A 9,654-nucleotide genomic window follows, 5' to 3' on the forward strand; every position below is an offset into this window, starting at 1 on the left:
CTTCCTTCAGATAATTGTTCTGAGATCGTTGTTTCCACATGACCTTTTCCATATCCAGCCAAGAGTTTAATGATTGCCTGACCTGCCGAATAGATTCCATATTATGCTCCGGGGCGGTTTTCAGAACTTGAAGTCTATTTCGAAATGACTTGATCTGATTGCCAACATGACCAAACTCTTTTTCATTCCACTGAGTGAGACGTGCATTACATGATGAAATACAGTTCTGGAGTGGATGACCTGTAGGTACGCCAAGGCCAAATTCCCATGCATCACTTACAACCTCCACACACCTTGGATCACGAAGCCACATAGCTTCAAACCTAAAAGGTTTCACACCCTATTCTGCCGTTCCTCCCCTTGATTCCACCGAAGAGCTAGTATGCAGTGATCCGACGCAGTGGTCGACAGATGGTACAACTTCGCATTTGCAAAGTTTGAATACCATTCCGGAGTGGCCAATGCTCGATCTAGTCGAATCCACCAACTATCTCCATTTGTAAAAATCTTGTTCCAAGTAAAACGTGGACCCACATAACCCAAGTCTCTGAACCGGCATCTATTTATGGCATCCCGAATCTTTCCATTTGTTTTGGTGACCTCAGATTACCCCTAAGCTTCTCAGCATCACTAACGATTTTGTTAAAGTCCCCCATACACAGTCAGGGAAGATGGTTTGAGTTTCCTAGCCTCTCGAGAATTCGCCATGTCTCCTCTCTCCTACTTGTATTCGGTTGCCCATAAAACCCCGTGAACCTCCACTTCCCTGTTCTATACACCCCACCCACCTCTGCATCTATATGCCACGGGCCAAACGTTTGGACATCCACCAATACCTCCTTCTTTCATAGTAAAGCCAACCCCCCTTTACTTCCATTGCTAGCCATTACCAACCCTTCTGTAAACCCAAGAGTATACTTCTTTTTGGTCATCTCTTCCTTGGACAGCTTAGTTTCTATAAGGAAAACTAAGATGGGATCTTCAGAGGCAATCACCTTTTGGAGTTGTTGAATTGTTTGAAGGTTCCCAAGCCCCCGACAGTTCCAGCTTAATGCACTCATTGATCTTGGCGGTGCTGCCTCGCAGCCACCGCCGTTTCAATGAACTCCATAACCATCAACTTACTCACTTCAACCACTTCAGTTTCCATTTTCTTCTTTTTTGACGTGGTTCCCATGTCTTTATTTGCATGGTCTTGTGCCCCATGTTTATTTCCTGCATGGGAATCCTCAGAATTTGGGTTAGTAGTCTTTGGCCCGGTTATGACTCTTTTCCAAGTTCTAGGGATTAGGTTATTAGTAATAGGCCCATTAGGCCCACTACCCGAGCAAACCATAGTGTGTGGGCCTTGGTCCAACATAACTTCCACAGCAGGTCCACCATTTCTCAACTCTGTCAGCGTGTTGTTAGCTGTTTCTTTAGTCCTACAATCAAGATCATCATCAGTGATATTAGTAACCGAGGAAATAGCGGGGCCATTAATGAGCGCATCATCAAATTCCTAGATGTGTGCTTGAAACTTCTCACTGTCAGTAAGGATTTCCATGATTTTCGCATTATCCTTAGATTTCGAAATTTCCTTGGGATTCGCACTTTCCTTTCTCGTGCTATTCTCTGTCCTAGTCACCATCGACGGTCTGTCAGTCACCGTCGTCAGAGTAGTATCGAATCCACCCTTCTCCGTGGCACCTCCCGTTCTCCGAGCCTCCTGCCCAGCCACCGATATTACCTTCCGCCTTGACATACTCATCTGAGGCGCACGCATCCAATCTCCGAACGGTTGTTGCTGGACATTTAGCGTCCCTTTATTGCGAATCCAAACATCACATTCCTTTGCATCATGCGTTAGTCTCCCACACTAGTAGCAAAAAACTGGGAGACGTTCGTACCGAAACGAAACCCACCCATCACTATCAGGGCCAAACCGCACTCGCCGTCCTCGATTGAGTGGTTTTGTAATGTCTAGTTCCATGCGCACCCTCATAAACTCCCCTCCATTTGTTTCCTCCTTATCGCTGCAGTAGATAATACGTCCTAAAGTTTGACAGATTCCTTCCGCCGCATCTACTATCATTCTCCGCGCAGGAAGATCGTGCACTTGAACCAAAAACTCTGCTGTATCAAAGCGAAGCTCTTTGAGAGGCTGATCGGTTTCGTACCGACATAGAGCAACCAAATACTTGTCGAAACTCCATGGTGCACCAAGTAGACTCTTCTCAGTGTCCAACTCATCTTCGAAAGTAAAGAGGATAAGATGGTCCCTTAGATCCTTGATGTGAAACTTGTGTTTTGTCTTGCACAATGGTTGGAGAGTCTGAGCCACAACTTCAATACTGAGAGCTCTGTTAGTAAAAAACTTAACCGCTAACATGCTTCCTAGTTTGATGTTTTGGTTTTCAAAGTCAAACGTATTCCCCTCTTGTTCTGAGAGAGACAAACGATTCCATTCTCTAGTTAAAGAATCCATAGCTCACACTGTTTCCCTGGTCCCACGAAGAAAGTGCCCACAAGCCCTATATGCAACAGTGTTACGTAAAGGGACTAAATCCTATGTGAGGAACAAAATTCTACTGACGAGGAGTTTGGCGCCGCAAAGACTCTAGGTCAGAGAAAACTCAATTAATTGATATCTTAATATGATGGTAAAAAGTAAATAATCATGATGCAAACATTAAAGAGTTCAAATCATACTGTATCTTGTTGTGGGCAAATTTTTTCTTGTGGCAGTATTGCTCAACGGTTATAAAGGTTATTAAAAATATAAATAAATAAAATAAATTTATAAAAATAAAAAAGGATATAAAAATAATTATAACATTAGACAATATAGAATTTTATTTCACGAATGGTTATTAGGATTATTAATAATAAATGGATTAATACAAAAATTTTTTTGGGGCTTTATTAATAATAATTAGATTAATACTCAGTACGTGACTGTGGCTTCATTTTTCTGTTGCTCGGACATATAAATTATTTTGGGTTTAGAAATAAGTATGAAATGTATTAAATAAATGATAATAAATGAGATCAATTAGAATATTAGCATTAATGAGAGTTTTTTTATTTTATTTTTTATTTTAATACTGTTAGATCTACTTAAATCTTGTGATGGGCCTTTTTGAAATTGTGGGCTAGGCTGTCTCCTACCACACTACAGGCCAAAGGTTTTGGTAGAAGAGTCAAGACCGGTCTAATTGCAACTCACCTCAAATCGGCTTGTGCGCAAACCAAAGCCCCTTTGTTGAAACTTTGGTCACATGCCCATGGCAGATGAAATTGTTGCAAAAGAGTTATGGCAGGCAAGTATAATATAGCAACACTAAAGGAAATGAGCGTACTGTTAGTCAAAACAAGTAAATAATTCCTGATGAGATAAGGAAAAAGAACAGCACAACAATAAAAAAATGCATTATAAATAAAATGACAATGATGAAATGAGGATAACATTGATATTTAATCAACAAAATTAATGAACAAAAAGGTTAGTCTGTCGTGCTTAGTTGTATCACGGAACTAAGACCAAGAAGGGAACCACTTTCTCAATGTGGATAACCTCACATGAAGGTCCTACTATAGAAATTACCCACTTTGAGAGAATGAGCCTAAATGGCTTATGCCCAAAAATCCTTAATCCTTAATAAATGGTAGACTTTTAGAGGGAGAAAAGTGATTAGCTTATTGGTGTATGCCTGCCATCCTACTCTCTCTCTGTTTTTCTTTCTAACTCTGTTTCTTTTTCTTAGTTTCGTTACTCTGCTTTTCCACTCTTTTTCCTTTTAGTTCTTGCTCATGTGATTGTTGTAATGTGTTGTGATACTATGTCTGTTGTTGTTATTGTGCACAACGGAGGCTCCTTATAAACTGCCTGCCGTAACTGGTTTTTTACCATTTCACCCTTTAACTACTTTTTTCTGGGTCTGGGTGTCCTTCCAAACTACCCACTGGTTTGTCAGCTGCCCAGCCACTATAATTTACTTGTACTGGCTGTGCCACATCCCATTACCAGACAAAGAATTCTATTTTGTTTGCTTGTTCACCGTGGCATTTCCATCCAGATAAGGGTGGACATTTTCTCTCACTATCCCTTATGATATGCACCTAGTGGTTCCAACTCACATTTCCCTCTTTTGGATGGTATGTCATCCCAGCAGGACATTTCTCCCAAAAGAGTTTGAGCGGGAACCCCAGAATAGGCTCCCCCCCCTTCTCTCCACCGCCAGACCATACCTTCTCTTACCTCTGACCCATGGCCCACTACTCCTGTATTGGCTGGGTATAGGTTGGTGGTGCCTGAGCCTTGTGCGTGCTCCACTTCTGTGTATGTCCAAAGCTTGTCTGCTGCTTATGCGTTTGTCATGGCCTGGAGGCTCGTCTATGCGTTTTGCTGCTTATTCTTGACCTCTTGTGGCGTGAACGGGTTTCTGAGCCTTTGTTCTTTATGACTTGCTTCCTTCATGGGTTGGGTTTTGCTTGATTGTGGGTTTTTCTCTCTTTAACCCATTCTTTGCTTGTTCCGTAGACTTGCTAGCATTTCTACCATGCCATTCTGTTATTCCTGCTGTGGTATTGTTTGATTCGTGCTTGCTAGGCCTCTTTCGGGTCTACTGTATGCTTTCCTTTTACTTAATTACAATGGCCCCAATATTATCATTGGGCTTGCATTCATGCTACTTCGGGCTTTCTTAACCCATTCCATTACTTACGGGCTTCCTTAGCCCATTTCTTCCTCCTTGGGCATCCTCGGCCCATTCTAATACTGCATTTTCATGGGCTTTTGCTAAGTCTTTTGGACGTCCCCGGCCTAATTACCATATCCTTTACTTTTGGGGTTCATGGGCTTTCCATAAACCCCTTACTCACTTAATTCATTGCTTCAGGCCTCTTTGGCCCGTTCTTGCTTGCTTTCTATCTCATATAATGCCCATAGGTTTATTACTTTTTTCTTTAGGCTCCTCCAGACCTGCTTTCTTCCTTTGAGGTCCATTTATTATTTTCTAGGCCTATGATCCATTATTCCTGCCATTCGGGTGTAATGGTTTTCCTCCCAATTTACTAACTCTTTTCTTCCCATATTTTTGGGCTTCTTCCTGCTATTGGACTTTTTTGCCAAAATGAGCATTGACAAATCTAATAGTTTAAAAAATATGTAACTTGAACTCATCTCATATATATATATATAAGAGAAATCAGATAATCACTTTGGTATTTGCCATGTGTATTTCAATAAGTTTAGGGACATGTCTAATTTTATACTGAATTACACCTGGTGTAATTTTAAGAAATGTTACATCACTTAATATTTTTTAATTGGATGCGAATTTTGACAAATCCATCATTAGATTACATTATCTTCATATATTCTCCATACTTGCAAAATTTCAAGATAATCAAAGATTAATAGTCATGTCATCAATCAATTATTTAAATTCAAGTTTTTGTAATTTAAAATAATGCATAAAAGATGAGTTTATGGATTAATTGGTAAATAACATCCAATTGACATGAAAATTGGCATGAATGTTAAGAACATATAGAACATGCAATTCAACGGTGGGATTTTCAAAATATGAATTCTATAATTGGATGGTGTAACTTTGCTTAAAATTACATCAGGTGTAACTTGAACCCAACCCTGAACTAACATGTCAAATTGTGATTGGTGTATGATATGAACCTAGATGAAAGCAATATTAGTCCCATTATAAGTTGACGACTCAATATGGTGTGAAATTGAGTATGTCTGTAAAATTCCTTATGCATATCTACCACAGAGAGAGAGAGAGAGAGAGAGAGAGAGAGAGAGAGATTTATACATCGTTTCATACACATGAAGACTCTATACCTATATTTAAAATTCTTGCATTTTCCAAAGCATTTCTCAAAGCAATCAGTTTCATATATAAGGTAATCTGAATAGGGAAAAAGAAGGTGATGGGCAAAAATTGGAGAGTGATAGAGGGACAAAAGGTGAAAGTCATTGGCTTGCACTCCAAGTAAAACAACCATCAATAAAAAGCCAATTATCATCCTCACAAGTCTCCTCATCATATTACCTCCTTCCATGCATCCTCTCCTTCTCTTAAACTTGAACTTATCAAATGATTGAGATTTATAAGGGTCAAAACCATTCATTGTTCTCATAATTAACTCTTCAGGTCTGTTTGAGATCCATTTATTTTACTAAAATTGAATTTTTTTTGTTGAAAGTATTATAGATAAAGGTAAAAGTTACCTGAAGTAGTACAGTGAGACTCATGAATTGTATCAAATAAGTTGAATAGTAAAATAAACTAGCAAAATTAATCATGCCAAACAGACACTTCATTCAAAAGAAAAAAAAAAGTATTTTATTTAAATTAAGAATTACTAAAATAATGACTTTTGGATACGGTCTTGAGTTGCCTATGATCATAGACTTTTATGAGAGTAATATACCATTATTTAGTGATTTTATATTTACTCATGAAAAATTAATGTGTTTTTTTTTATTGATCACTTAGGGTTGGGATTAGACAATTAAAATGAATTTTTATTTATTTTTAAAACAAACACATACAAGGGAGAGAAATCAGTTTTTAACACAAAAACATACTACAAACTCTACTTAAAAGTCATGACAATTTTTAAGAGAATGTGAGACAAGTTATATGAAAATATTATATCTTATTTGTATAATATATTTGATTGTAATATCAGTTTGGTTAGACATTTGGTTTTCAATATTTTTTCTATATTTCAAATGGTCCCTAACTTTTTTAATGTTTAAGTTTGACCCGTAATCATTTAAATGTGTTTCAAAAAGATTCCTGTTAGCAACTAGTTAATGGGAGCGTATGATTATGTTTTGTCAAAGAAAACACTAAACTAAAGCACTGATTACTAACATGGACCCTAGGCGACCATGCAAGGGAGGAAAAAAAAAAAGCATCAGCTGCTATAAAAGGAACACGTTAGGATCTTTTTTACATCATAATTGACGTCTCTTTTTTTTTTTTTTTTTAAAAGGACTAAAATACTTTTTATTTCCTTAAAGTTTGAGGAGGTTGCTTTTATTCAGGCTTTTTATGTTTGATTCTGTTTTCATATTGGCCTTTTATGTTATAAAATTTTCATTTTGGCTCTTCAAGTTTGATTTAGTTTTATATTTGACCTTTTATATTTGACTTAGTTTTCTTATTAGTTCTTCATAGAAATGAAAATTTGAAATGTAAAAGGCCAAGCAAATAATTAATCAAACATAAAGGGCCAAAATAGAATTTTTGAAAAGTAAAGGGCCAATATGAAAATGGATCAAACACAAAGGCCAAAATGAAAATATCCCAAGCTTTAAGGACCAAAGTGTACTTTAGTAAAAAAAAAAAAAATTGCATCCAATATCTATGAGACCGGGAAACTAGTTGCTCTCAAAAGAGACTTGTGAAATCTCTTTAGAGGTTAATTATTTTGTAGAATCGCCACTTATTTTTAATTCACAAAAATAAGAAAAACTAAAATTTCATGAAAGTCCAATGTTTCACATTTAGAAAAAAAGAAAAAGAAAAAAGTGGAATATGGATCTTAAAGAGTCAAATTTCATGAAATCTAACTCTTTAAGATTGTTAAAAATCCAAATTTCTCACACTCCCAATTTGTTCCTTTCAAATCCTTTAACTTTAATTTATTATTTATTTTGTGGATTCTAATTTTTTAACTGATAAAGTTTCATGTAATAAGAGATTTAGGATTTGAGTTTCACTTATGCAAAAAAGCAACGAGTTTCTTGGCACCTCGCCTATATCAAAAATCAATTAAGGTCTGTTTGGTTAGGTGGATTTGAGGGGGGATGAAAAGGGGGGGGGGAGGAGAAAATGATTTTTTGGGGTGTTTGGTTGGGTGGATTTTAAGAGGGGAAACTGGTGGGGCTTAGATGTTTTCATTTTATTTTTATTTTTTATAATTGGACATTATTTTTTAATAAGGGCATATGAGTAAATTTATACAAACTTTATTTTCTATACTCTCATTTTTCTCTCAACCAAATAAATTTTTTTTTCATCCCTTTACTTTTCCACCTCTAACCAAACACAAATGAGAGAAACTAAAATCTCTTCTATCCTCCCACTTTTCTATCCATTCTCAATTTTTTATCCTCTCACTTTTTTATCCCCTAACCAAATGAAGACTTGTGTTTTGACCTAATGATAAAGAGCAAAATCATAATGGTGGGTTTAGTCAGCTTAACTAATAAAGTTTTTTGTAGTTGAATAAGATATTCAATCTTCATTTACATAAAAAACTAATTGGTATCTTGACTTAATAATAAAAAAAATTATCATGGAGCACCATAGATTTGAAATACTATTATATATATATATATATATATATATATATATATAAGATAATCACAATGGAGCAAAGGTCATAGGTTGAAAATATATTGTATTTATTAAAAAAAAAAGAAATTCTCACTTTGGATCACTATCAACTGACAACGAAGATTAGTCCATGTTCCTTTTCGCTTGCAATAATTTGATCCGTACCATCGACTCACAACAAAAATTGGGGAAAAATGCCCACACTCCTAAACTCTAGACTAGTGGCCAAGACAGCCCTTTAACTTTTATATTGACAAATTTACTCCCTAAACTTTAAACAGCTACTAAACAAATACTTCAATTAGTTTACTATAAATCAACTAACAAAATGGTCACATGACTTTGTTTTTTACAAACCTACCCTAAGGTTTGTGATAATACAAATTAGGTCCAAAACATTTTAAAACATACTAATTTGGTCCTCAAAACACATCTTTGTCCCTATCGGACCAAACACTGTTTCTTTTCTGTCTCGTTCCTAAGTTCTCTCTTCTCTAAGTTCAAACTCTTTGCACCAATTACCATATTGGAGATCCTGCATAGATAGAAAGGAAATCCAAACCCTAAGTCCTAATTGATTTACTCTTTCTATCTAATCCCAATACCCAAGCCCTATTTTTTGAATAAAAAAAAAAAAAAAACGAAATCAACAACTATGGATATGAAGGAGACTAGAGCTGGTTTGTTGATGATGTCAGAAGGGAGAAATTGATGAATTTGAGATCATTTTTAGTGGTTATAATCTAGCCAAATCACGTGGTGTTTTAGAGATGGAGTGGTATCAGATTAATTTCTCAGACCCACACCGTCGTAGTTCATACCCACATCGCTGCAGTTCATACCCACATCGCTGCATAAAAGCTAGAAAAAAACCAACAAAATTCCCAGCCAAACAACAAAGAAAATCAACAAAAACCCAACTGTAAACCTCATAAGAGAAACCAAATAACATACCATATCATAAGATTTGCTTCATTGTCTCTTGAAGAAGCACTACTCAAATCTGAAATCCAAAGGCCATACCGCAACCCATGATGTCGCCGCAAAGAGGATGAGAGAGTTCGTTGAAGGTGGGATCTATATCGAAGCACCACCGCTGCGTGGGTTCCAATCTGAGAGAGACAAGAGTCCTTGACGGTGTTGATGGCATCAATCTTGCGGTGGGAATCAGGATGAACCTTGCATGGTGGTGCTGCTGACGTTGGTGACCAAGATCATGGATTTTGTAGTGGCTGATGTTTGGTTAGAGAGAGAGTGTTCTGAGAGAGAACTTAGGCCTCGTTTGGGAGGAGAGAAT

This window comes from Quercus lobata, chromosome 10 (genome assembly GCF_001633185.2).
Source record: "Quercus lobata isolate SW786 chromosome 10, ValleyOak3.0 Primary Assembly, whole genome shotgun sequence".
Lineage (NCBI taxonomy): Eukaryota > Viridiplantae > Streptophyta > Magnoliopsida > Fagales > Fagaceae > Quercus > Quercus lobata.